The 28,000-nt window shown below is 40.2% G+C and overlaps 1 long non-coding RNA gene across 1 annotated transcript; it reads right to left on the bottom strand.

The window, feature by feature from the left end:
* Positions 1-530: 530 nt before the first annotated feature.
* Positions 531-3,802, bottom strand: LOC146785735 (uncharacterized). The gene is made up of 2 exons (XR_014970469.1): positions 3,721-3,802; positions 531-785 (listed from the first exon to the last, which is right to left on the bottom strand). It is a non-coding gene; the product is annotated as an uncharacterized LOC146785735 (long non-coding RNA).
* Between the last annotated feature and the right edge of the window lie 24,198 nt (positions 3,803-28,000).

Genomic DNA, 28,000 nt, shown 5'->3' with positions numbered 1-28,000 from the left:
TTTATCAGAAAATTCAGATTTTCCACAGCTTGGGTGGGTAGAAAATCAAGACACGGAGGCTGATATTGTGCATGTTCCTTAAATTGAACTTGGTTCCCTGTGAGGCAGCCATCTTCCTTCTTTGTTGCTGCTCACAGCCAAGATAAGTTCATTTTTTGCCCGTGCATTTTACTGTCTTTACTGCTGGTGCAATATTTGTTAGAGTAAAAATGAAGGAGATTGACTGCCTCGTTTGTCTGTGATCTTGATGGGTGTTTTGTTGTCTTAGTTTGCTTATTTAATGATTTATTCTTAATTTTTGTAATTTTCATATCGTAAATGAACCTATGATGAAATAGTAACTATAGCCTCTAGATCGTATCTCTTGACTTTTTAGTTATTTATTTGTGAGCTTAGGATATCTGCTTGTTTCGCTACTTAATTTTGGAGCTTTTCGCATTGGTGTTATTCTGGGGACGTTAAAACCGCGAGCGCTTACGTGCTTCAACGCCGTTTCCTCAGCCATTTGAGATGAAAGGCGAGCGCGTGAGGATGTTTGTCTATCTTTAATTGCCAACTCACAGCAGCAACTACAAAACAAAGTAAGAACTTCGAATAGGAATGAATAAGAGTTCTAAAGGCTATTTAGTCCCCTGTGAGGCAGCCATCTTCCTTCTTTGTCGATGTGAACAACTTCAATAGCAAAAAAACACGCTGAACTTATTAAAATCCAACAAGGCATTCCAAAGTACTGCAAATCCACGAGTACTCCAAATTTCTTCCATATCACTTCTTATAATCTCCTCCTGAAAGAAAAAACATAAACAAATTATAGGGCGGGAATCCAGGGAGAGATAATATCAGCCTCCATGTCTTTAATAATATCATGAGTTTCTACCCACATAGCTGTGGAAAATCTGAATTTTATGGCAAAGCACAGAGGCCAATATTACGCATGTTGAATTCTACCAAATGAACGCTTTTTGAACCATTAGGCTACCGGACAGGTGAAATCATACAGCTCTAAACAATTCATTGCAGGTTCCTGCAGCTCTGACGATACGTAATTGCTCGCTGTTCAAAATTAGATTTTAAACTCTAAACTGCAAGGAGCACAAGACTCTCCCTGAGAAAGCACTAGCCCACTGGCTTATTTACCTTAATACACTTTATAATCTACTTGGGATAAGTTCTTTGCAACAGGAATATTAACCTTCTGGACTACCTGCGATGATTTAAAACATCCGTAAACACAAATACGACCTCCCTCTAGGAAGGAAATTGATCACCTGTGTCCTCCAGCCCCACCGGTGTAGAGAATTTACTCTTGTCTCTGCGGAAGCATATATACTGGTAGACTCTAGTTTGGTGTCTGTACGAGCACACCGCATGTGTGCCGGCCCCTTAGGGAGTTTCACATTGTCTGTAAAGGCCCCCACATTATGTGATCCCTTAGAGTGTCTTTACAATGTGTAAACTGCATTCTAGGGGTGTGGGGAGTGAGCCTGACTCTATCTTGCTGTGTACTTAATAGCGTTTGATCCTCCGCAGTGTTCCTGAAATTGTGTTGTATTCTGTCAACTTAATGGCCACCTCAATCGTCCCAGTGAGCAATGCCCTGTTTAACCTCTGAGCAATACCTGGGCCCATAGGGTGTTTCTCATATCCTAACTATCTGGCAATGATGTTGCTGCAGTGACTGGACCTACACTGTGGCAGCATTGACAGAGCAGTCCAATGTATGTCCTAAGAATATGCCACTTTTTTCTGCATGCTTTTTCCCCGCATGCAATTACAACGCGGTTGTTACAACCACCGTGTTGTAACAATGCATACCATTATCCCGCAAGTCGCAACAACGACTTGCTCTAGGGGGGGTGCTGGATGTTGGAATAGTATTATGTACTATTCCAACACAAGTATGTGCAACAGAAGGGAAGGTGTTGGATTTTAAATCCAACACCTTCTGCCCTCTCCGCAAGTCATTGTTCTGACTTGCGGAGTAATGGTATGCTTTGTTACTAAGCGGTCGTTGTAAAGACCTCGTTGTAATTCCCTGCGGGGAAAAGGATTAGTGGTAAACGATGTTTACTGTGGCCATTTATTAAGAGCTACCTGTTATTCCACTTCTCCGAATTTAGTATCAGACATACATGCTGGTCATGTATAGAAGTATGCTATGTTTGGACCGGTATGTTACCACCTTTAACTGGATATCTTACATGAATAATGTGCAAGCAAAATAGATTCTATCACATCATTACGTGATAAAATCTATTTTACTGGTGCCTTCCTCAAGATATACCTATGAAAGTGGCGCAATAATATTACCTTCTTTACTCTAAAACAAGTGAACTCTATCACTAATGTTGTGGATAATTTCAATGTCCTCAATGCAAAAAAGAAGAAGCTTTTGATATACAAAGGAGTGGTCACAGATATTTCAGTTCTTAGTCGTATATGCCAAAAAGTATTAATTGTAGAAAGCATGCTGTTATTTTGAGTTCAGTTGAATCCAAGATGAGGTAGTAATCTGTCTCTTTATTTGTGGTAGTCATAGTTGTCTTTTGGTTTGGTTGGGTAATATCCCTCTAGTATATAAACTTTTATATAATAATTACGAATTTGACGGTGCTGTGCCAGGTCTGCCTCGCCAAAGCTGTGGTCAGACCGCCCGCCAGATTAGGAGTTTCTTCCTGCCAGGCGGGCTGGTTTTTGGCATTTCCACGGCAGTTCCTCAGAAAATGGGCACCGCAATGGGAATATAAGAATGTAGTATGTGTTGGAACACGCACAACTAGAGTCAATAGGTTATTCGTTTTTTTGCGTGTTTCTGGGGTCTCACTCTCTGGAGTGTAGAGTCAACAGAAAAATGTAGCATCTCCTGGTTAGGGGACATCCACCTGAGCACAGCGTAGAACCAGCAGGGCGTGCATTTATATTTTTTGATCAAACATGCAAACAAATATTTTGATCTTCAATAGAACAAAGGATGAATGAGGACTTCATTCTATGATTGATATTGTCATCTCATATCAAACCTCAAATGCAGCTTTGAATGCGTCCATCAGACATTTTTACATTTCTCCCTTGGTGCATTTCGGGCTATTTATAGCCCTTCGTCAGTGGACAAAATTTACAGGAAATAATAAAGCAAAGATAGTATGAGGGAACCAACCATAAGATGGTGTAGTCAAATAGCAATAGCACCCTCAAAACAAGACATTGATCTACAATGAGTATCGCTTGAAATACATATCATCTTGAGTGATTAAACCGTGTGCGGTGGTGAAACACGTGGTTGGTCTATATGAGAAGACTGAATATGGGTGATGCATGCATGAACATGGTTAAAGGCAAGATGTGAAACTGAAGCCTCTTGAAGATGTGAAACTGAAGCCTCCTGTCACTTATGGAAGTCTCAAAAACAGGAGTCGGGTGAAGTTAACCATGTGTGTGATAAAAACGCCTTAACGTGATAGAACTAAACACAGAAAAAATGTCAAATGGTAGAAAAACATAGGAATGGTTTAAAAACCGGGCGAACCGTAAGTGTGAGAGAAAACGCTGTACTGAGACTTGCTTCAAGTGAATAGACTGGGTGATCAGGCGCATATGGGCTAGAACACTGTGCGGCTATAGGACACATAGATCAAGGTGGATACACTATCGGGTGTGCGAGGGTGAACAATAATATTACGTAACGGCCAGGGATGAGTAGGCAACCGCCGGTGTACTTACATGAGTGTCGTCACATTCGTGTAAAGTGTGATTTGAAAGGTGTGGCCCGAACTAAACGTTCCGCATTACGAAGGTACAGAGGAACAAGTGAAAAGGGACTAAGGAGGTACGAGTGGTGAAGGAGCTTCCTGGCAAGCGCCATTTTGAAACATGTTAGAATGTAAACTGTATAGTGCTGTCAATGGAAAAAATAAATAAAACAAAGCTTGTGCGATGCTTACTAAATGGAACTTAAAAGATACATTACAATGAAATTACATGGAAAAAAGGTACAATAAACAAGAAAGGCTTCGAGAGTGAGTGCACTCAAGGCTAAAAGATCATATAGAGATATGAAGCTGTAAGTGTAAACTGTGGAATTTAATGACAGCCAATGGCAGCCAAAAGAATACACCATAGATTCAAGTAAGAAAAGTGTAATGATGTGAAGCATAAAGAGTGGAGGAAAGAAAAATGAACTGCTAGATGATAAAGAACATGAAACGGAGAAGAAGTGAAAAACTGAAACAAAATATCAAAGAGTATAAGAAAACACAAGGTGTCAGTAGATGGTAAGTTTTTTATATAATGTTAAAGACACCCGAGTAGTATGGTGTGATGCGATAAAGTAAAGTGAAGAGAGCTAAGAAGGTGGAGAGTGTCCACGCAGGGGTTACAGATAGCACAAAAATTCCATTCTGTCATTTAAACCATTGGGCTTGAGAGAGTTAAGGAACTTGATCCAATGATTTTCTCTTTGAAGCAAACGCTTGTTGTTATCTCGTCCTTCCAATTTCTCCACAGTTTCTAATACCAAGAATTTGAGTTTGCTAATATTGTGAGGATGTTCTAGAAAGTGAGCGGCAACTACTGATTTCATGTTCTTGGTCCGAATGCTGCTCTTATGCTCATGGGTCTGGTCTTAATGTTTCTTTCAGTTTTGCCCACATAAACCAAGCCACAGGGGCATTTCAGTAGATAAACTATGTTGGTAGTGTCATAATGTGCAATCACTCTTAAATTAATTATTGTTCCTTTCATAGGGTGCATCATCCAAGATCCTTTTATAATGTTATTGCAATTATTGCAGTTGTAACAGGGTGTAGATCATTTAAAGGTGGTTGCTGTGGTATCTTTGGGTTGATATGTAACCAATTCCTTGACGTTTTTGCCTCTGTTGTATGCAAAGATGGGTTTTACGGAAAAAAGTCCCTTGAAATCTGGGTCCATGGCAAGAATAGACCAATGTATGTTTTTTGTTTTTTTTAAAACATTTTATTTGAACAAGAAAGTAGTAAGATAACGAATAGATATTCAAAATACATGGCATCATCTAAATTACACATAATAAACAGTAATAATATTTATCTGAGTAGTGGCACAACCAGTACTATATTATAACCATAATGCAAACAGAGAAAGTGAATATTGAGAGTGCAACACTCCTAACTTCTACCCTAAAAGATATAGACTAGCATACCATGCTTAAATTAGATAAAGACAAGAGCTATTTAAAGTGCATAATGCGAATAGCAGCAGTTCGTTATTAAAATACCATACCGAGCTAGCATAAGAGCCTTGTATACACCATATAGACCTTCGAATGATTAGCAGCAGTTCTCAAATAAAGTGCTTATTATTTAGGCCTTAAGTAACACAGTCAGGAAGTATCATGATTCTTGTATTTCATAAATAGAGAAACATACAAATATTTAAAGTGCATAGTGCTAATAGAAGCAGCTCTTGAAAAAAAAATGTCATACAAAAGCTATTTAAAGTGCAAAATGCAAAATAGCAGCAGTTCTTAAATAAAGTGCATGATATTTAAGCTCTATTTTAATCGCCTTGCTCCTCTAGTATCTCAAGCGTAATGCTAATATATACAGTCTATCCCGCCTTATTTAAAAATGGGATTGTTGGGGACTCTGGAATACCTTGCCTTTATGCTCCTTCTCCTTCCCTCTCAGCCTGATTGGAGTACTCATGCCAGATAGCTCTAAATCTTTTGGTTGCTGCTACCCGTCTCGCATAGGCCTCCTGAAACTTAAAAGTTCTGTTCATTTTATTAAGCCAGTGGTCAATCCTAGGTTGTTTATCTGTTTTCCAATTTTGTAGGACTAGTGATCTTGCGACAGCTATGGCAATTAGTATGAAATACTGCCGATGTTTAGTTAACCCTTTCACCTCCCCCGAAGTGCCAAATAAAACCAGCATAACCGACAATTGAATTCTCAGAGACAGAGATGAGGAGATCTTAGCAAAAACCTCATCCCAAAAAAGTCGTAGCTTATTTCATTCATAGAAAATATGTACCCATCCGCCCTCCTCCTGGGTGTTACATCTAAAGCAACGGTTTGGGTTTGTTGGATACATCTTATGCAATTTCACGGGGGTATAGTAGGCAAGCCATCTGGATAAAAAAGTCATCCTCTTGTAATTAGCCCCTCTGAGTGCTTTTTTTGCTAACTCATTAAGTTGTTGCCGTTCCCTTATATTAAACTTACAACCAGTCTCTGAATAGATTTTTTGAAGTTCTATTGTCAGAATCTCTTCTGAATGGGCCTTTTGATGCAATAGCCGGTACCAGCCTCCTACCCCCAACATTTTTTTCACCATTTGTCTGATGATTTGCTCTGGCATCTTATTCAATGTTACATAATTGATTTTAAGAAAGTTAATTAACTGATAAAAGCTCAGAGAGAGGGCTGTTGTTAAAGAATTAGCTTGTAATCGGACTGTTTCCCAAGTTATTAAAGTCTCATGATTAAAGAAATTTCCAAGCCGACTAAAGCCTAATTCTTGCCACTGTTGATAAAGGCCTCTAGATAGTATAAGACCACCTACTGCACAGTCCTCAATAGGAGTAAAAGCATGAAATACTGGAATATCTTGTAATTAAAAAAGCTGCATTCTTTCTATTCATGTTAAGATGACTTGTATCTACTCCTTTTATGCAATTTTGCCAGCCGTAGGAAATTCGGGAGCCTTATTGCACTCTCTTTCAGCATCTGTACCAAGGTAAAATTATCAAATACCGAATTTTCCATACCCAAATGTGAAAACAAATTTACTAATGATGCCTGGTAATATGTTGAAAAGTGTGGTAAAGCTAAACCGCCTGAAGCTACATCCAATTGTATTGTGGAAAATTTCATTCGGGGATGTTCGTTATTCCAGACAAATTTCCAAATTATTTGATCTAATTCCTTAAAATAAGAGCTCAGAATTTTCAGAGGAAGATTTCTAAAAAGAAATAAAAACAGAGGGAGTATCGACATCTTAATCATCGAGATCAGTCCTATTAGTGATAGATTAAGCAGAGTCCATTTATCCAATACATTTTTCACTTTTGTGAGCATTCTGTTATAGTTCAAGGGGAACAGTTGACTAAAATCCTGTGTAACGTATATCCCCAAGTATCTAATTGGATGTGACGGTCTAATGGCGATTGATGCAGCAATATCTGCTAAAGTGGAGTTAAATAAAAGGATTTCGGTTTTTGCTTGATTTATTTTATACCCCCCTACCTGCGTAAATTTCTGTATTTCATCTAGTGCATTTTGCACATTGGAATCCCCAGCTTTAAGATATAAAATAATATCATCTGCATAGAGTTTGACTTTTGCCATCCCCTCAATTGGAGGCAAAATCATCAAACTCTTCCGTATCTTAACCGCTAAAGGTTCAATAAATAAAGAAATCAAAAGGGGGGATAAAGGACAACCTTGACGTGTACCTCGCTTAATTTTTACCCTACTAACCTCTTCTCCATTTACGACAACTTTGGCCTCCGCACAACTGTAAAGTTCTTTTAACATTCGTAAAAAATGTGACGGAAACCCAAATTTATCCAAAATAAAGAATAACGCACTCCAAACTACTAGATCGAAGGCCTTTTCAGCATCCATCATCATGATCACCGCATCCATCTTATAAGTGAAAAAATAGTCAATGGCTTGTGCTAAGAAATATGTATTAACTGCCATCAATCGCCCCGGGATAAAACCATTTTGGTCCTCATGTACCACCTGTTGTACACATGGAACTATTCTTTTTGCCCCAGATCTTCATGAATAATTTATAATCCATTTCTAATAGACTAATTGGGCAGTAGGAATTAGGATCAAAGGGATCTTTATATTTTTTAAGAAAAATTACTAAAACCGATTCCTTAAAACTTTTCGGGATATCCAAACCCTCCTTTATCTGGTTAAACAATTTTCCCAGAAAAGAGAGAATTTCTTCCTAAAATGTCTTAAAAACTTCCTCTGGGATTCCATCTGCACCACTCGCCTTAGCATTGGGCATACTTTTTAACACTGCTAAGATTTCTGTAGTCCCAATTGCGCTATTCAATATCTCAGAAGCTTGTGAGGGTATCTGGGGTAACTACAAAAATTCAAAATAGTCCACCAAATCTGCTACATCTACCCCCTGCATTTCTGCATAAATTTGGTTAAAATGTGAAAGGAATATCTCGGAACAACATGTTGATCGTCAACTAATATACCAGTTGAGGGATTCTTAACTTTGGCAATTATTTGGGTTGCTTTCTGATTTTTTGTGGACCAAGCCAAGAATCTCCCAATCTGTTGACTTTCTTCATAAAGTTTCTGTTGCTAAGCCCTACTCCCTGATATTTCTTCCAATAAAAAAAGAAAATCCTTCAACTTTTCCTTTGCTTTAACTAATTCCTGCTGATGTATTCTAAAAGTGGACTCAGTAGTATTTTTTAAATCGACATTTCGTCTTGCTTTCTCTACTTCTGTCTGTAATTCTTGAATCTTCTTTTCTTCATTTATTTATTCTAGCCTTATATGATATTGTGTGAACTCTAAAGGTCGCATTAAATGCCTCCCATACCATGAACATGGATGCAGAATTTTCATTGCGCTGTCAAAACTCCTTTATAAATACTTTAGTTTCTGCTATCCAGGTAGAATCTTGTGGTAGGGATTTATCGAATTGCCATCTAGACCTGTTTTTCGGAATAATTCTTATCCTTAATATAAATGAGACTACGGAGTGGTCTGAAAATGAGTTGGAAAGTATTTCTGTAAGTCCATTAGTGAATAATTTATCTACTAAGAAAAAATCCAGTCGAGATGCTGATCTAAATCTAGCTGAGTAGCAGGTATACTGCTGAAGTCCGGGATGTCCCAACCTCCAGGAGTCTAATAAAGAAAAATCTTCTGTTAATCTACTTATTAATTTTGTGGTTTTGGTCTTTAACTGACGCTTTGCCTTATTTGATGTATCCAATACCAAATTCTGGATAAAGTTAAAGTCCCCACCCATAATTAGTATACCTTCCATTTGAGCTATCAACTGATAGATTTGCTCTAAGGCCACCATGTCATCTTCTATAGGGCCGCAGTAATTCACCAGGTTCAAGACTGTTTTGTCTAACCTTACTTTTACCCAGATACATCTCCCTTTACCATCCCATCGTACTTCTTTAGCCTGCCAATCCAGTGAATTAGAGAATAAAATCCCTACACCTCTTACCGCTAGATTGGCAGATGAGAAGTAAGCTTGCGTATATTTCTTAGGAAGGGATATTTTCGGGGTATCAGACCTAAAATGAGTTTCCTGTAGAAATATAATTTCAGGGGAAAGAGAATTAATCCAATTTAAACAAGCCACACTTTTTCGTGGATTCAATAATCCATTAACATTACATGTAACTATTTTTATATTCTGCAATTTTGGTTTCATTTTTGATTCCATCCTAGATTTCCTCCTAACACACTGATGGTTATTTTCATCACCAGATTCATCCTGCCTTTTGTTACACCTCTCGGACGGATATCTCCTAGGTAATTCTGGTGCCACAATACCCTTATCCAAATGGCTATACTGCTTTCTTGTTCATTTTTTCCCTTGCTAAACCCTTGCACCCCCCCCCTACCCTGAACTCCCACCCCAAAACTCCCAGCAAAGGGGGAATTGCCCACCATAGCCCCTGCCTTCTCCCAGGGACTGACCCCCCAACTGGGTGCCATGTTGTTGCACCCTTTAGTGACCCTGGCCCCACCACCGCTCTTACTAGAAGCTAGAGGAAAGAAAGCTTAACTAACAATATCCTGTAAACATTATTTGCTCACAGTAATTTTCCGTAGAAGCTCTTGAGCCTCTTCTAAATTTGCGAACATATGGAATTTGCCTTGCACAAGAACACGTAATTTGGACTGTTGGGCTATAGACGCCTGAGCTCCTTGTGCCTTAAACAAATAGAGAAGTTTCACAAATTTCTTTCACTGGCGGGCTGCGGTAGCGGACATGTCGGAAAAAATATGACAGGTAGGTACTTTTCGAGTTGAGATCTGTCGCATTGGATAGCCTGAGACAATACCCGCTCCTTTATTCTAAAATCTGCAAAATTAACAAGAATAGTTCTGGGTAATGTCGAATTGGGAAATGGCTTGAACTCTGTGTGCTCTTGTAATAGTTAAATCTCCAGAAAAGCCCGGAAGAACACTGTTTTTAATAAATGTCTCCACCCACTGCAGCATTTGTGTCCCCTCGCAGCCTTCTGGCACCCCCACCAGTCGCAGATTCGAACGCCGGGAGTGATTCTACAATTCCTCAATTTTGGACACTAACCTAAGCTTTTGTTTTTTAGCCAAGTCCACTTGTTGCTGAATCGTCCTCATCTGATCCTCAAGTTGTGATATTCTTGACTCAGCCTCCTGCAAGCTTCCCGGGAAACTGGCTACAGCTTCTTCGATTTTTGCCAACCGATGGAGCAGGTCGCAATCTCATTTGCTTGAGTCATTTTCATTTCGAGAATCTCATCTAAAATAAGGTTTAACATTGATTTAATATCACATTGAAAGCTGGCCCCATTATCCAATTGTGAGGTCCCAGATGGTTCTGCACCTCCTGCCTGTGTTTGATCTTGATCTTCTGCTTCCGTGCTTTTTTCCAGCAGTGAGGTCGAGGAAAGGGGCTGTCCACTCCTCAAATCCTTTATTAACTGATTTTGCTGATTAGATGGTGAGACTGATAGTGAGCTAGTGGCTGTATGAATATCCAGTGAACATTCAGTTTGTAATCCTACCACTGGCTGTGGTACTTGCTGGAATGTTTGCTCTGGTTTAACTTCTTGAAATGGTTCATCACGGAGGGTATGAGTGGATACGAGAGTCATGAGAGGTATTTTGGTTTTTTGAAAGAGGGGATATTCCTTCGCTTTTATTAAATTCATACCAGTCGTTTCTTTCCTTGCAGCATCTTGATTTTGATCTATTTCTGCCTCAACCGGGGCTCTTACCACCTGATCATCTTCCTGAATAGTGGGCACCCTGGGCGGTGGACTGCCCTGTACCAAGTCTACTCCCTCAGCTGTGGCATTTTCTTTTATTTTGACTGTGCTTGTGATCTCGGCCAGTACTAGCGGTGTGTCCTTACTGGTTCTGCTCTCGAGCCCACCCTCCTCATCCTCAGAGCTCGATCTTCTAGACCAATGTATGTTAATAATTTTCTTAAAACGATAACTCATCATGGAGAATTTAGACACCACTACCATCCATTTTTGTTCCAACTTCTGTTTTTTTTAAGAAGGTCTGCCGGTGTTTTAGTAGCACATCGTAATTTAGCTTGCTCCAACACGTTCTGAGGGTAAGCTCGTTGTGCAAATCTCGTTAACATGATGTCAATTTGTTCAGCACAAATTTCAGGTTGAGATACGAACCGTTTGACTCACAAAAGTTGTGAGTAGTGCTAATAGCAGCAGCTCTTGAAAAAAAAATGTCATACAAAAGCTATTTGTTGTCAAAATGCAAAATAGCAGCAGTTCTTAAATAAAGTGCATGATATTTAAGCTCTATTTTAATCGCCTTGCTCCTCTACTATCTCAAGCGTAATGCTAATATATACAATCTATCCCGCCTTATTTCAAAATGGGATGGTTGGGGACTCTGGAATACCTTGCCTTTATGCTCCTTCTCCTTCCCTCTCAGCCTGATTAGAGTACTCATGCCAGATAGCTCTAAATCTTTTGGTTGCTGCTACCCGTCTCGCATAGGCCTCCTGAAACTTAAAAGTTCTGTTCATTTTATTAAGCCAGTGGTCAATCCTAGGTTGTTTATCTGTTTTCCAATTTTGTAGGACTAGTAATCTTGCGACAGCTATGGCAATTAGTATGAAATACTGCTGATGTTTAGTTAACCCTTTCACCTCCCCCGAAGTGCCAAATAAAACCAGCTTACCGACGATTGAATTCACAGAGACAGAGATGAGGAGATCTTAGCAAAAACCTCATCCCAAAAAAGTCATAGCTTATTTCAATCATAGAAAATATGTACCCATCCGCCCTCCTCCTGGGTGTTACATCTAAAGCAACGGTTTGGGTTTGTTGGATACATCTTATGCAATTTCATGGGGGTATAGTAGGCAAGCCAGCTGGATAAAACAGTTATCCTCTTGTAATTAGCCCCTCTGAGTGCTTTTTTTGCTAACTCATTAAGTTGTTGCCATTCCCTTATATTAAACTTACAACCAGTCTCTGAATAGGTTTTTTGAAGTTCTATTGTCAGAATCTCTTCTGCATGGGCCTTTTGATGCAATAGCCGGTACCAGCCTCCTACCCCCAACATTTTTTTCACCATTTGTCTGATGATCTGCTCTGGCATCTTATTCAATGTTACATAATTGATTTTAAGAAAGTTAATTAACTGATAAAAGCTCAGAGAGAGGGCTGTTGTTAAAGAATTCGCTTGTAATTGGACTGTTTCCCAAGTTATTAAAGTCTCATGATTAAAGAAATTTCCAAGCCGACTAAAGCCTAATTCTTGCCACTGTTGATAAAGGCCTCTAGATAGTATAAGACCATCTACTGCACAGTCCTCAATAGGAGTAAAAGCATGAAATACTGGAATATCTTGTAATTAAAAAAAGCTACATTCTTTCATAATAAGAAAGATGGTAGCGAAAACACCCAGAATTATTTCTGCCTGCATCTATCTTATTTGCTGACCATATCAATCTGAAATAAATGTCCCTCTGAATGCCTAGTACATACTTTTACAGTTTACTAGAAGCCTGTGTATTCCGGAGAAATGTTTACATGAATGATTGTAAGTGGCACATGTTAACAGTAGTAAAAAATAATAATACGTAGGGGAAGTTAAATTAAGGTTCAAAACGATATAGGAATTAACAACAGCTCTCAATGGAGACGTCTGCCCTGTCAATGCATGCTGGCCTAAAGGGGCAATGATTGGTGTCTCTTACATTATTTCGAACGTATTGCATACAAGGCTGATGTTTTAAACATGTATTTTGATGCACAGGCAGAGTGCTCTATTTTGAAATATGAACAATATGTATGATTTAATTACGTTTATAGCATATAGGAATTTTGTACTGAGAATTGATTTTATAATAATATGGAATTCTCACGATTGCTGAAGGCCATAGAAAAACAAATGTAAAAAAGAACAAGAACGAATGTGTACACAGTAGTGTTAAACCTTGCTCTGCTTAACATTTGTTTACATAGGAAGGTTCCCTCTTAGTCTTATTGTCAGAGTTGGGGGTATATAATTTAATAAATGGGAGATGCTGGATGAATAAAGAATGCTATAGGTGGACCATTGAAAATACACAAGATTTATGTATAAAGAGATATGTGCATAGTTAACACATTTGAAATTTTGTGAAAAGTTAAAAGATAAAGTTCATTGTGGCTCCAAGAGAGATTCCAGGAATTGGATGAAACAAATATTATTGTGACCACAGTCTGAGGAAGTTTTTTTTAAACAAATCGACTCGACCAAAATTTTGAATGAAGCACAGTATCGAAAATTTGCTTTCAATAACTTAGGGACATATCATCAAGGGCATTATCGCCGCTTTAGCGGCACTTTTTTCCGCTAAAGGGGCAATAATCTTAACGCCCTATCAGCATGGACACGTTAGCGTGTGTTTCCATGCATTTTCACCCTTTCCCTGAACGCCCAGCTGTGCATCTCTAATGAGATGCAAAGTGGGCGTTCCTCTCCCAAATAACGGGAGAAATGTCGCTAACCGACATTTCTCCTATTATCGAACCTCCCGCTAACTGGCATGGTGATAAGAAAAGTGGCGCCAACCGCGCTTAACGCCACTTTTCTTACGCCTACTTTTAATCTGACTTTATATCCAATGGAAGGTGGATATAATGGTTAAGTCTGCCCTCCCCTATCACCAACGTTTCGCTGATCGTTGTACGATTATCGCTGGATTTCCAGCCATAGTCACACAATATGTACCTATCGCTGGTATTTCTATCGCTTTTGAGATAAGCGTCGCTGATAGCGCGCCATCTCAGCGATAGAACCCAGCGATAGCCGGCGATAATTATCCTAGCGCTAAGTGTGCTTAGCGATAATTATCACCTGTTGTTGGTGATATGTCCGCTATTTCCAGAGAGTTGCGATCAGAAGACAATAATGATAATAATAATAATCATCATCATCATCATGATAATAATAATCATGATGATGATAAGAAATAAAGAAGTAGAGGGAGCCTTTCTCCTGGACCTTGCTCTACTCAACTCCATACGGGTAAGGTATATGAGAATGTTACATCTGTTCAAGAGGGTGTGCTCAGACTACAAGAAGCTGAGATACTTATTCTGTCACATGCTGATAAATTGATGCTGGTCGATAGAGCTCGAGCTGCCGTGCAGCATCTCCCATCAGCAGCAAACTTTGTGGAAGGATAATAATATGGTCATCTGCGAGAGGAACCTTAAATAATGAGTATATCTTCTGTAAAAGGGATCATGAAGGCATCATTATTTAAGATACATGAGAGGCCTTTGGAAGTTGTACACACCTATATATTTCTATGTATTTAAAATCCATGGGGATATCAACAAGGGCTTTATCTCTGCTTTTTTGGCTTTAAAAGCCAAAAAAGCAGAGATAAAACTAGCGACCTATCAGCAACAGGGTGCTAACACGCAAATTTGCATGTTAGCACCCTTTTGCTCTACGCCACCCCTTGCATCTCTAATGAGTTCCAGAGTAAAATAATAGGAGAAATGTTGCTAAGCGACATTTCTCCTATTATCAAGGATATTGTTATCCCTGTTAGCGATAAAAAAAAGCAGCGCTAACCAGAGTTAACGCTGCTTTTTTACGTCTGGTCTTTTTCTGACTTAGCCATGATATCCTATGTAAGGTGGATATCATGGCTAAGTATGTCTATCCCTATCAGCAAGCTATCACCAAACCTTGTGGGATTGTCGCTGTATTTCCAAGGATAATCTCACAATTAGCAGCTTGTGCTCTGAATTTTATCGCTTTGGAGAAAGGAGTTGCTGATAGCACGCTATCTCCGCGATAAAATTCAGAGTTGGCTGGCGATAATTATCCTCACGCTAAGAGCGCTGAGCGATAATTATCGCCGGCCCTTGCTGATATACCCCTATGTTTTTTGTGAATTGTGGCATGACCCAAAGCTATATTTTACATCATATGATGGACAGAAGTTTGTAGAAAGAGCACTTTCTGATAAATTAGAGTACTCATAATGCCAAATATGTACTGTACTATTCTCAAAATCTATTTTGGAGCACATAATGTAGAATTGCTTCACATACTACAAAATGCGATTTGCAACCTCCACTCAGAGATCGCTGCCTCAGCTGCTCCTATCTTTTCTGTACGGATCTTTCTGCCCAGTGGAGGAGATCTCTGCCCCCTATAGGATTTTGTAATAAGCGTTGGCTTGACAAGGGGACTGGTAGGAAACCGACAAAAACTACTAAATGAATGGATGGGATTAAGAGAAATGAAAGGATGGGTTTAAGGAAGGACGTGTTAATACCTAACACACAGCCACATCAGAGTAAAACAGCTGCAAATCACAGCAATACACGTTTAAATCTACTACAGTAGTACTACAGACAAAAAAAGGCTTAAATGTACTCAAGCCCACCCTTGGAGTAAGTGAAGCATCATACATTGGTCAACTACTGGTACTGTAACACAATCCCATTTAAATCATCAGAAGAGGGGACTGACACTAGCACATAGGGATACCAATAAAATGAAATAAATTAACTAGCATGCTAAATATATATTAATAAAATTAGTTGTATGTTTATTTTTAAATACTTCATTGTTAAACATTTCTATATGTTACATACAACATTTTAATACAAGTTATTGTAAATAATAAATTATTTTTAAAAGCTACCAAAATCCCAAATACCATGATACGTAACTCTTATCCAAGACTGTGATACATTAAATAAAAATGACACTGTTGGGGGAGAGGAAATTAACATTTAAATGAATTTTACATAATTAAAAATATTTAACTAAAAATGTAAAATATTTAAAATGGGATAATATGTTCAGTTTCTGTACAAATGAGTTGTCCCTTGTTAATGCGCTAGTCCTAGGTGAATAGGAGTTAAGGAAATGTGGTTAAATAACTTTTCATCAAACACAATAATATTTACTTTGTAGTATTTTAAAACGAATTTTCTGCTAATTACCTATTACTATCGCCACAAGCAGGTGGAAAGATACTTATAATATCTTTATAGTGCTAAATTTAGTCATACGAGTCCCCACCCCTTAATTTGAGGGGGTGGAGATTTGTAAGTCTATACCCAGGTGCAAATCTACAATTTGAAATTGTGAATTGCATCCATGAGGCGAGCTACACCTCAGTGTAAGTGTACATGTACACACATAGGTAGATCTATACATGCAAATCAACATTTGTGATAGGGACCTGTGGGCCTGATTCACAAAGGGAAACTTACATTAATGTGCAAATTCGCACTTTTTTTGTATTCACAAACTACGAGCTAATAGTAAGTTTATGGCTGTGTAGAGTCCGCAGATGGGGTGGAGAACTCCGTACATAAAATATTGGACAGGGGTATCTTTTTATCGGTGGAGTCGTAAACTTGCTATTAACTCATAGTTTGTGATTACAAAAAAAAGTTCATTTGCACAAAAGCGTAAGTCTACCTATGTGAATCAGGCCCTAAATATCAAAAACTGACAGCATTGAATAATTACAAGAAAAGGACATTTGCACAAAGAACCGAAGTTAGGGTACAAACCATCTACTAGCTTTTAGAACTCGATTTTTAAGGGTGTATGAACTTGTACAAATTGGGGTATATGGTTCTTAAGGTGAATCAAAATGTTTTGCAAGAAGCTCCTAAATTGACCACAGCAAATCATGACCCTTGACTACAAATCTCTAAAATATCTGAATTCTGTGAATGGTATAAAAGAAAGGTTATTCTACTTAACGAGATTCCTATGGTTCTGATTTTGCCAGGCACATATCGACGATAAAAAAAAAATCAAAAAGAAAAAGGTCTAGAAAATGGCCTAGAATTTGGCATACAAAGGAAAATGTTGTGGCAATATTGCTTTCCCTCTTTTTTTCCCTATTCCAGATTCCAGGTGTGACAGCTTGGAATCGTTCATGAAAGGCACAGAAATTCCATCTGTTGTATCACAGTTGCATATTACAAGTCCATTTGTAATTTGGCCCAAGAAGAGGAGAGAATCACTTGAATATTTTATTTGCTAATTATTTGCTAATTTCTCTCACTACCTAATGGAGATGTCAGCTTTGAAAATGCAGATTTGGTTTTTATATTTCTTTCTCTTTTGATTTTAATGCTTATTAAATCCTGTTTTTACTTCATTTACACTTGGAGCAGTGGTATAAAAAAGTCTAAATACATAAAATATAATATAAAAAGCTAGTATTCAGTCGAAAGGAAAACTTTGGAAAACGGCGATAATTTTTGGGATAGGGCAAGAAAAATATAGCCAGACAAATCCATACTATAACTGATTCCCGTGCCAAAGCAGAGGTCTTGAAATGGTGAACAGGAAGAAAGTATTGCACTTAAATACATCCATCAGAAATTATAAGGGTATAAGGTCCCTTTTCAGAGGGCCACAGGTCACGCACAGGCTACTGGGGCCAACCGTCGTGGTTTAGACTTTTTACTCCTAATGTCATGGGGCCCGACCTACTATGGATCCTGAGCGACCAGGCCGATTACCCCTTCTGCACTTGACTCTTAGTGGTAGTGGTGGACAAGTGTTCAAAGGTTCCCTTGGGGGTGGGTGAGTGTAGATACAGGTAAGGGAACATGACTCATTTTTCTTTGTGTAAATTTGTTTTATTGTTACCTTCTGAATTTTGAACAAGACATAACAGCCCGTATACATATTATACATCTCCAGTCACAAAATATCTTCTTGCGTTATGATGCATTCATGTTATTTAACAAACGTGCCAGTACCAATAAGTTGCAAATCTAATATGTAATAAATTAATATTTTGTCTAAATAATAAACAAAGTAAGGGTACACGACTCATAACTCAAACTATACACAGTACTGTCAATAAATCAATGACGAGTCACATACTGTCTTTCATAAGAAACATAGGTATGTTATGTCTAACTCTACATACAGGCAAAACGACATTCATAAGCAATAACATAATCCTCTTGAGGTCGATGGTCTAGTGTTTGCCAGACAAAAACCTGTCCCACCCTCTGCCATGTAATGTGGTCGGGGTTAATCACTGGTAGCCATATCCAGGGAATGCTCCCTAGTAGGCCATACTCAAGAGTTCCCTTTGACTCTTAGGAATTAGTAAATAGTGTCTATCGTGATGCAGCACCTTCAGCAGAGAAACCCGCTAGGACATCAATGGCCCAGTTCAAGTCTTTCCCACTTCAGCAGCACGGAAGCATTTGGTGTGGCAGCGGGTGCCCTGAGTGAGTACACTTATGAGTTATGTTCCTTCTCAGAGAAGTTGACTGCTTGCGATACATGAAGCAGCACCTGATAGGCAATCGGAGCATCTTCAATCTAGCCAGGATGTGGAAAGTCAATGTCTCACCTCCTGGTCCTCTGTGATCAGTCAGAGCAAATTCAAATGGGTAGGCTCGACTCGCTAGTCACCCACAAGTCACCCGCTAGTCACAGCCTCACTCCAGTCCCTGCCGATGGCCCCAGATCCTTTGCAATTTTAGTTCCGGCAGCCCTTCTTGGTATATGGGGTTGCCGAGGTACCTCCCGACAACACGTACACCACATGGATCCTCCGGTGCAATCATCCGCACTATATGGCTCCTTCTGGCATACAGAGTCACCCCTAAGGCATTTACAACTACATGGTTATTTCCATGGTAGCTTCTTTTGCCATATACAGTCATCTTTATGAGGCAGTATGAGATTGGTAGCCCTCTCCTGGCCCTCGGGGTCAATGAAAACAATGAAAACAATCCTGTACACGGGCCATAACCCAATCAGTGCACAGGAGAATCCTCACACCTAACATAGGGTGTCCTTACGGTAGGGCTTCCCAATGGGCCTCGCTCTCTCCAATGTTCCCCTCTTTCGCACAGAGTACACTGGTCTTGACAAGCAGGCAGATGCTGGTGCAACAGGCTGCAGGGCTGGTGGTCTGGAATTCATTACTTCACGTCCTCTAACCCAGCAGCAGGGAGACTAGCAGGTCGTAGCCCCCAGTCCTGGTCACAAATATAAGTTGTAAATAGTTTCCCCTTCTCACAAAGCTGTCTGGCTGCTTGGCAGATGACAATTACTGGGGTCTCAAATTCATTCTAATATAATCTATTTCCAGACACCAAATGTGATTTAGAGCCTGAGCCTTGGGTTTCTGCTTCTTTTGAGGTGTACATCTTTCCTGTTCTTCTTCCCTTTTGAAAGAATATCTATCACAGTAGGAAAGACTCCGAAATTGATAGACCCACAACGCAACTTATGGGTGAGACCATAGTTCACACCTGTATGTTAGCCAGAGTGATATGTGCATCAAAAGGGTAATCCTGCACTCCCAGCCCTTCCCTTTATGACTCATTTATCAGCCCATCTTCTCCCTTAGAAGGTTCCAGGCTCCTTCCTAGTGATCTATCACTGAATCAAAGAGCACCCTTTTGAAGTTTAAAGGGGATTGTCTTCCTCCTTTCCTCCAGTGCGTGTCCCACCTAGCTCACAGGAATGCAGAACTGCACAAATATATCTGGGGGGATTCCTCTACTCCTCATGTCAACAACAGGCATGCCTGGGCGTCCTAAAATGGAGCCCTTGGTTCTCCATGTAATGTACTATTGCAGGCACACTTGCATATAGTGTCCGTTCACAGAACACTTTGGGTCCGATTACGACTTTTGGTGGTGTGGGGGCAGGCAGCACCCCACCAACATGCCCCCGCACGGCAAGAGTTCCCGCAGCCCACCAACCAGATTACAACTTAAAAGTGGTCTGGCGAACAGTCGGCATGGCGGTTCGTACTGGAATGTATGACATTACAACACAAACATTTACAAAGCATGCTTTTATAACACAGTTTTTACATCGCAGCATCCATTACAACGCATGATTTTACAACACATGCCATCACAACGCATTTTTAGAAACTACATTTACAACGCATTTCATTACAACTCATACAATTATAACACACCCATTACAACACAATACTTTTAGGGCAACAGTAGGTTACGTGTTGGATAGTGTAGGGATAAAACGTACTATTCCCACTCCAGTGAGTGCAACAGTAGGATAAGTGTTGGATAGTGTAGGCGTAAAAAATACTATTACCTTGCACCCCAAACCCTATACCCACCCTAAAACTTGAAAAATCCCCATTACTTACCTTATAATGCATTGTAATGGCATGCGTTGTGGTGACATGCGTTGTAATGGCATGCATTGTAGTGGCATGCGTTGTTATGGCTGCATTGTAATGGCATGCGATGTAAAGGCTGTTGCATTGTAACAGCCGTATTGTAAAGGTAGTGCGTTGTAATGACTGCATTGTAATGGATGTTTCCCTTCCCACTGCAGTGCCTCTTTCAAAGGTGGCGATGCCTTTTGAAAAGGCACCGCAATGGGAACCTATACAAGGTTCCTGCACGCATGGACTCGAAAGTCACATGTTATGCCTCTCGTGTGCATCCACATGCGGAGGAAGCACAGGGGGCCCTGTAGGTCCCCCTTTGTTTCCTCTCCACCATGGTTTTCATTGTGGAGCAACAGCCATGAAAACGGTGGCAGAGAGGGAGCTCATAATGGCAGGACCCTGGCGCCCAGCCAAGCATAATAAGGCCTCAGGACCGAATTGCGGTTCCCTGGTGGCGGTCCCATGGCAGGCCGACTCCCCAAGTCATAATGGGTTGACCACTGGCGCAGCATGGCTGTACCACCACTACCGTGCATCCATGAGTGTGGCGGTACTCAGACTGCCATACTCATTTTAGGGCCCTTTTTGTCCAACACTTTTACATATATGCATTGTGCCATTACTGACACACATACATTCAGCACACACATTAAATCTGGGTGCCCTGTTCACTACTTTAACTTTTCTGTATTGTTCCAGAGTGTGCTATTTGCAAACATGCACATTGACAGCACACACACACACTCACCATGTGCGAAACTGCATGACACTTCACCTTTCCTGTACTATACATCATACTAGCACACATACACCCAGGCACATGCTTCCATTGCGCACTACATCTCCCATGTTTACTCCCAGGAGACATACAAACACGCTGTACATACACTAATCATACATGTACTACACAGTACTGCTCAACCCTTGTACTGTAACCTCACCAGGCACAAACTCATCCAGTGCAGAATCACTACTCCTGCGCTGCTCTTCACTTCACATCTACCCTATGAATGCCAAGGGAGAGTTAAGCACACAGCAGCAGAACTATTAAAAAGATGAGTGAGCCTGTATGGCTCACTCCAGAGACACAGGCAAAAAGGACCTGCTCACTACGACCGATCACTACACTGTACACTGCCACTACTGCACTTGTACATTCTAACTCTTGGTCAAGCGGTAGCCTTCCACCACTATTAGGGTAGCACTTTCGTCACGCCTCCCGGTCCAACAAGATGGTAATCCATGAGACAGGCCTATGTCATAGCACACATGCATCATCTGTGTTTGCCTATGACAAGAAAAATCAGCATTAATTTCCCAGACAACTGTACGATTGGGCACTCAGGGCAGTAGTAGTTCATGTCTCTTACCATGCAGAGTACTTTTCCGTCCCAACAAGTGTTTTGTTGATGACCCCTAAAAAATCTACATGACCCTTTTGATAGTGAAATTCAGTGACCCCCATGATACTATCCAGCGTAACTCGGAATATTCCAAATTCCAGGAAAATATTTCAATTCCAAGAGTGTCAATATCAGACTGAGAACTCTTGCTGTGATCAGTGCTAAGCTGGAAAAAACTTGGCGCCACGTCTAGATTCCCAGACGAGACCTTTGTCCAAGTCTGTTGACACATCTGCACACATAATTTTTCCACACTGGCCCAGGGGAAAGGAGAGTAGAATCATTCTCTTTTTTTATATACACTTTTTATTCGATTTTCTTCAGACATATATAAGCTAGAATTATTCTCGATAGAGCCTGCAAACCAATTCCATAAGCATGAAAATAAAGAAAAAATAGCATTTATTAATATCAGATTCAATCGATTCAATCCCACCCCATATTTTTTCACACTGATAAAGTAAATTCATTCTTTTAAAATAATTTTTTTCTAATACTCATTTCTATTGCATTTTCAAAAGATGGAATGATATGTGGCGGATTGCAAGCTTTCCACAGTCTTGCAATAATTGACCTGGCCGCTAATGATGCACCATCTGCAGATTCATACAGCTGGTATTCCTAAGTGCCCAGAACACGCTAATAGCATGACAATTGTATCTGGAGTCATAGATTTGTATAACAAGTTGTTTGAGAAAGCAAGGATAGAGTGCCAATATTTCAGAAAGTGTGGGCAAGTCATTTTCATGTGCCTTGATCTGAGCATTAGGAGCATTGATCTGAAATGTCCTGATGTTGCTACTGTAAAAAGCAAGGCCATGATAAACTAACAAGTGAGTAAATAATTGCATGTTTCTTTTTTAAAGTGAACCCTCACAAAGCTTTTTGATTATGGTCAGAGGCTTCAGCCTACATTTAAAAATTCATGTTTCTATTAATTTAAATTTTCCATTTGTCTAAATGCTTGGTAAGACCTGTGTTTTGTATATTGCAAATACTGCAGGAATATCTAATACATCGGCCTATGCTTGGATATCTAGGCTTCTCTGCAAACACGATTTCAGCCATAGGCCATGAATTCTCAATTTCACTGAGAGATAGACTCCAGATTGTGCCACTAACTGGATATAAGAAAATGTATGACCATTGGAATTTGCCCAGAGCGTTTTTATCTGATCACTGGTCTAATATCATGCGATAAGATCTCAATTTTAAAGAAATTAACAATTTTACTCTTTCCACTTTTGTCCCACCGATTAGTTTCTGTGGAGGTTAAATTTCTACATACTGCATTTAATGTGGTCTCTTTCTGAAGATGTGGAATTTGCACCGGTCTGAATAGTTGTGCATTACTTTTGGTAAGGCGTTTTAAAGAATGATATTAAACTAATGTTGGGTTAAGCAACATTTGCTTAAGATAAACCAAATAAGCACATTTTTACCTTGCATGTGATCTAGAAAATAATGATAAAATAAGTCTGGAATAGTCAGCTCGCCCACTTAGAGAGAAATACCTGATTTCTTTATGCTCATTCTTGGTTGGGCCCATAGTGGAGGTGTATTCAATGCACCAGTGGATAGAGTCACAGGCCAGAAGCGAGGCCATAGACATCACTAATGCATTAGATGCAGCGGTATCAGGGCACAGGACTGTGACAGGCCCACAGAAGCTCAGTTATGCCTGTCATTTGCTACTAGGCATAGCATTGAGATTTGTCAATGCTTGAATTAGGGCTCAAAGCATCTTTGCTTCACCACAGAGTCCGACAGGCAAAGCTGGATTATGTGTCCTTGCGGACATTTTTGCAATGGGGCACACAAACAGTAGGGATCTGCTTCTTTTTTCTCCATAGTGTATGTGTAAGCTAGATAATGGCAATATAACCCTCTCCCCAATGCCATCTACTTCTGCACCCTGAATAATGTAACAAGAGCATGTGGATGAGCTTATTATATGGCCCAACATGGTGAATTGAAGTGATTGAGTATTAGACCTCTCCAATTTCTTCTCTTTCCTCTTCTCTAAGCAACTATTTCCTCACAGAATCCATGAGAAATAACACCTCTTTGCCCAGGAAACTGCTGTGGGTTCCATTGCCAGTGGAACTCCTGGCAACAGACAGTTGACCATATATAGAGTTACCAGCTTGCCTAGTTATAGTCTTTTGCCTTAAGTGCATATGTGAACCGAATGCCGGGAGGGATACCATGATTTCCTCAATTGGCTCTGCATTCTTTTTTGTTTTCCTGAAATAAACTCCCAAAGCAGGAGTTTTTTCAGAAACAAAAAAATGTTCCTGACATACAGGATATTTGCTCTTTCTGCATTAGGGCCATTGGATTGCCTTCCCTGCCTGGATCATCCATGCTTCACGTGGTATTCTCGGGCAGGTTAAGTCACAGAGTAACAAACACTGTGACATGGCAATCCAGTGGAGTATGGACCACCGAGTGAAGGGTTTGCACCGGTGGAAATGAATGAGGTTCTACCAGCAACAACCCCCTGTTCCCCACCTCTAAATGGGCATAGAATAGCTACACGACTGCTGAGACCTCTGAACAATTTACACATACGTTTTTGTGGTAAAGGTGGGCGGCACAGTGGGAGTGGCTGGAAAATGGGTAATGCTTATTTAAATAGATGGGGTTTAGGGAGGATTAGGATGGGTTTAAGGGTGGACATGCAGCCACCCTCAAACGAGTAAGCCTACTGCACAGTTGTAAATGGACGCCAGCTCACACCTAAAGTAAGTTTAGCACTACACATGGCCAACCACTGGCACTGCAAAACCCTATCATAAAAAATAATAGAAGCCGGGACATAAAATAGAGCACCATAGGAAATAATGTTAAAAATTAATTAATTTTGACTTTAAAAAAAATATCTTAATGTAATTTAATTTTAAAACAATTCTATATAAATACAAAACTAATAATATTCTCTCATAAAAAAATAATGTTTTAATCATTTTAATACATAATAAATGTATATAAGCATTTTTCTTTAGGTGTGATTTGGTTTATTAAATCTTTAAAAAAATTATTTTAATTTAATTTAATATATTTAAATGTATTAAGTATTTAATTTGATACTAAGATAATGGTGCTGTAGAATATGTTTTCTAATTACAAATTTAAATTAAATATATTAAATGAATGTGCATTAGAACTTAATAAAATGAATATGTTTACAATTTTTGTAAGTTTAATAAACTGTTTAAATTTCCCCATGCGTTATGATAGGTGGTAGAGACCTCTGCTTTTGTGTGAAAAGTAACTAAAAGTAGCTTTTCATTCGTAAATTTGGTTCCACTCCCAGTTTCGTGGGCTGTAGAAGTAAATTTACACTCGGAAATGGTGATCAACTAAAAGTAGTAAATTTACGACTAGCTTTAAGAATAAGTTTGCATACCTGCATTTACTCACTTGTAAATTGCCTTTTGGATTAGGCACTATTAAAATCTGTTTAATATAAGTTAGGTTTAAAAAAGCGTTGAGGATCAGAATCTGTAGTAAAAGGCAGAGAGAGTCTATTTTTCCTGTAAAGACCTTTAAATACAAAAAAAGAAACATGTTGCTATAAGTATCTCCTTTCTGTTCATCATTGTTTGCTTTAGAATAACAGGCCAAAAGAATGAAGTCAGCTTTCGTTGTGTTGCTTAAACTGCAGTTGTAGTTATGCTCCGTGATCTGCCCTACAACTTGGCTGCTGGCTCTGGCAGTAGGTATTATGATGTCACAACTCAACTGTAAAATCATATTACAGTTGAGCAGCTACATCAATTCCTTGTTGCAGGTGACTGGAAAAGTCACAAGTCGCTTGTAATAAGTGCATTGAAGATGAGTTTTTATAAAGGGATTGGAGGTTCGTTTGTATTATATATATCATTTTAGTGAAATCAAAAGGTCTTGGATAAAGCTAGACCTAAAAGTTTGGCTGAGCAACCAGGGAAATAAGCTGACTGTGTATCTTTATGGTGCAGCAGTTTATCTCCTCTTACAATGTATGAGATGTCCCTTTATCATAAAGTGACAATCAAAAAGTATCCCTTATTCCATGAAACAACCGTATTTCATAATTTCCATTGTACAACATTTAAAGATGTCTGGATAAAGGCGGGTATTAGAAATGGGGATCTCTAGTTGGCAGAGGTAGGTACATTTGTCCAAATAGGGACCCTTCTTCCTAGTCAGGATAAGGGAGTTACACTCCTAAAATAACCCATGCTCACCCCGTTGGTAGCTTGGCACGAGCAGCCAGGCTTATCTTAGCGGCAGTCTGTAAAGCATTTGCACATAACCAATAGTATACAGTGTAAGCACTACAAAACAACACCACACCAGTTTAGAAAAATATACAATATTTTTATATACTTAAGACAATACCAAAAATGATAAACAAATCCACAATACAGAATTTAGAAATCTCCAGTTATCAAAATAACCTTGAAATACAGTTCCTTGTAATTGAAAGTTCCATCTGGGGCTCTCACGGCATCGTGAACAAACAAATCCAAACATTTCTGGCTGACCGTGGCATCGCGGGCCAGCTACGGTGTCGGGAAGACCCACAAAACAGTACCTTTAGAGATGCAGGGTGTTGGCGACCTCTCGTTGAGCTCCGAAATCACGGTGTCCGCAGGCGTTGTTTCCTGAGGTCGGTGCAGGCGTCGTCACGCCCTTGTAGTCACACATGTTGCTAATCAAGCTCCGTGCGGTTGAAGTCAGGAGCGCTGGAGTCGACGGGCGCTGGGTGCCGCATTGCAAAGTGCAGCAGTGCAGCATGCGATGCCCTCAGTTCGCGGTGCAAGCAGTGGCTCGGTGGCGGCGTCAGATGGAGTCGTCACTGAGACCAGGGTCACTGTGCGAAGTGATGCTGTGCTCTTCGTGGTGCTGGCAGGTCACGGTGCAAGCAGCAGGGTCGTCATTGCTGAAGCGATGGTGTCGGCTGACAAACTGTAGTCAGTGGCACCGGCGTCTGTAGGCCAAGGCTGCAGTGCGGGATGAGGGCGGTGCGTCGTGTAGCTTTTTGAGCTGTGCCCTCGAACCACAGTGCAGGCAGCGAAGTCAATGTCAGCTTGAAGCGTTATTATCGGTGATACCAAGGCGTTGTCGTGAAGCGAGGCGGTGCAGAGTGTGGTGCCCACAGGTCACAGTGCAAGGAGCGCCTCGTGGTGGCTTTAGATGGCTCCCAGTGAAACCAGGGTCATAGTGCGGCAGTGCCCTCAGCGGTGCCTTCAGAACACGGAGCCAGCAGCAGCGTCATAGATGGCGTCAGGTTGCTTTTTCTTCTTTTTCAGCACAAAACACACAGTCCCCAATGTTGAGGGCAGATGAACTTGAAGTCTTTGCTGTTCCTGAGACTTCTTGAACAGGGGGCAAGCTCTACCTCAAGCCCTTAAAGATACTCAAAGAAAGAAATTGTAGAAAGTTCAGTCCAGTCCTTTCGCTGCCCAAGACAGAAGCAGCCACTGTAGGCCAACACAGCATATCACACACCAAAGTGGTAGTTCCTCCTCACAGCTTCTCCAGCTCTTCTTCTTGGCAGTCTTCGTACTCCTAAAGAGTTCTAAAATTGAGGGGTTTGGGAGCCACGTTTTATAGCCCCAAATCCTTTGGCTGAGAGTGTCTGTGCCCAGCCAGAACCAGTTCTGCCCTCTCTGGTGCAGCTTCCTGGCAGGAGTTGGAGACAGCATTGTCAGAGGCCGACAGGGCCTATTCAGGTGCAAGGGAAATCCCCTCCCACCACTCTAAATGCAGACCTGGCCTAATCAGGCGCTAGTGAAAACTCCTCCCACTACTCTGAATGTAGCCCAGGTCTATTCAGCCCAGCCCTGACTCATTCAGGGAAGGCAGGACACACATCAACCCCACGATGGCCGTCTGAGAGAATGTACCTCTGCAACCCCTATCACTCCAAAGCCAGACAGTCAATACACATCCTAGCAGAGGCACACAGGATGGCTAAGCATGAAAATATGTAATTTCTACAAGCGGTATTTTCAAACACAGAATGTAAAAATAACCTTTACTAAAAGATGCATCTTTAGATTCTGAGTTCAGGCATCCTAAACTTTACTTCTCTACCTTGTTCCCATGGTCAGTCATGTTTATAAGATGTTATAAACAAACTTCCCATTCTGTCCTTTGGGAACAGGTAGCCTTGCAATAGTGAAAAACAAAATTGGCAGTAT

Source organism: Triturus cristatus, chromosome 11 (genome assembly GCF_964204655.1).
Source record: "Triturus cristatus chromosome 11, aTriCri1.1, whole genome shotgun sequence".
Classification (NCBI taxonomy): domain Eukaryota; kingdom Metazoa; phylum Chordata; class Amphibia; order Caudata; family Salamandridae; genus Triturus; species Triturus cristatus.
The sequence above is the reverse complement of the archived record's forward strand: the minus strand, read 5'-3'. Positions and strand labels throughout refer to the sequence as shown.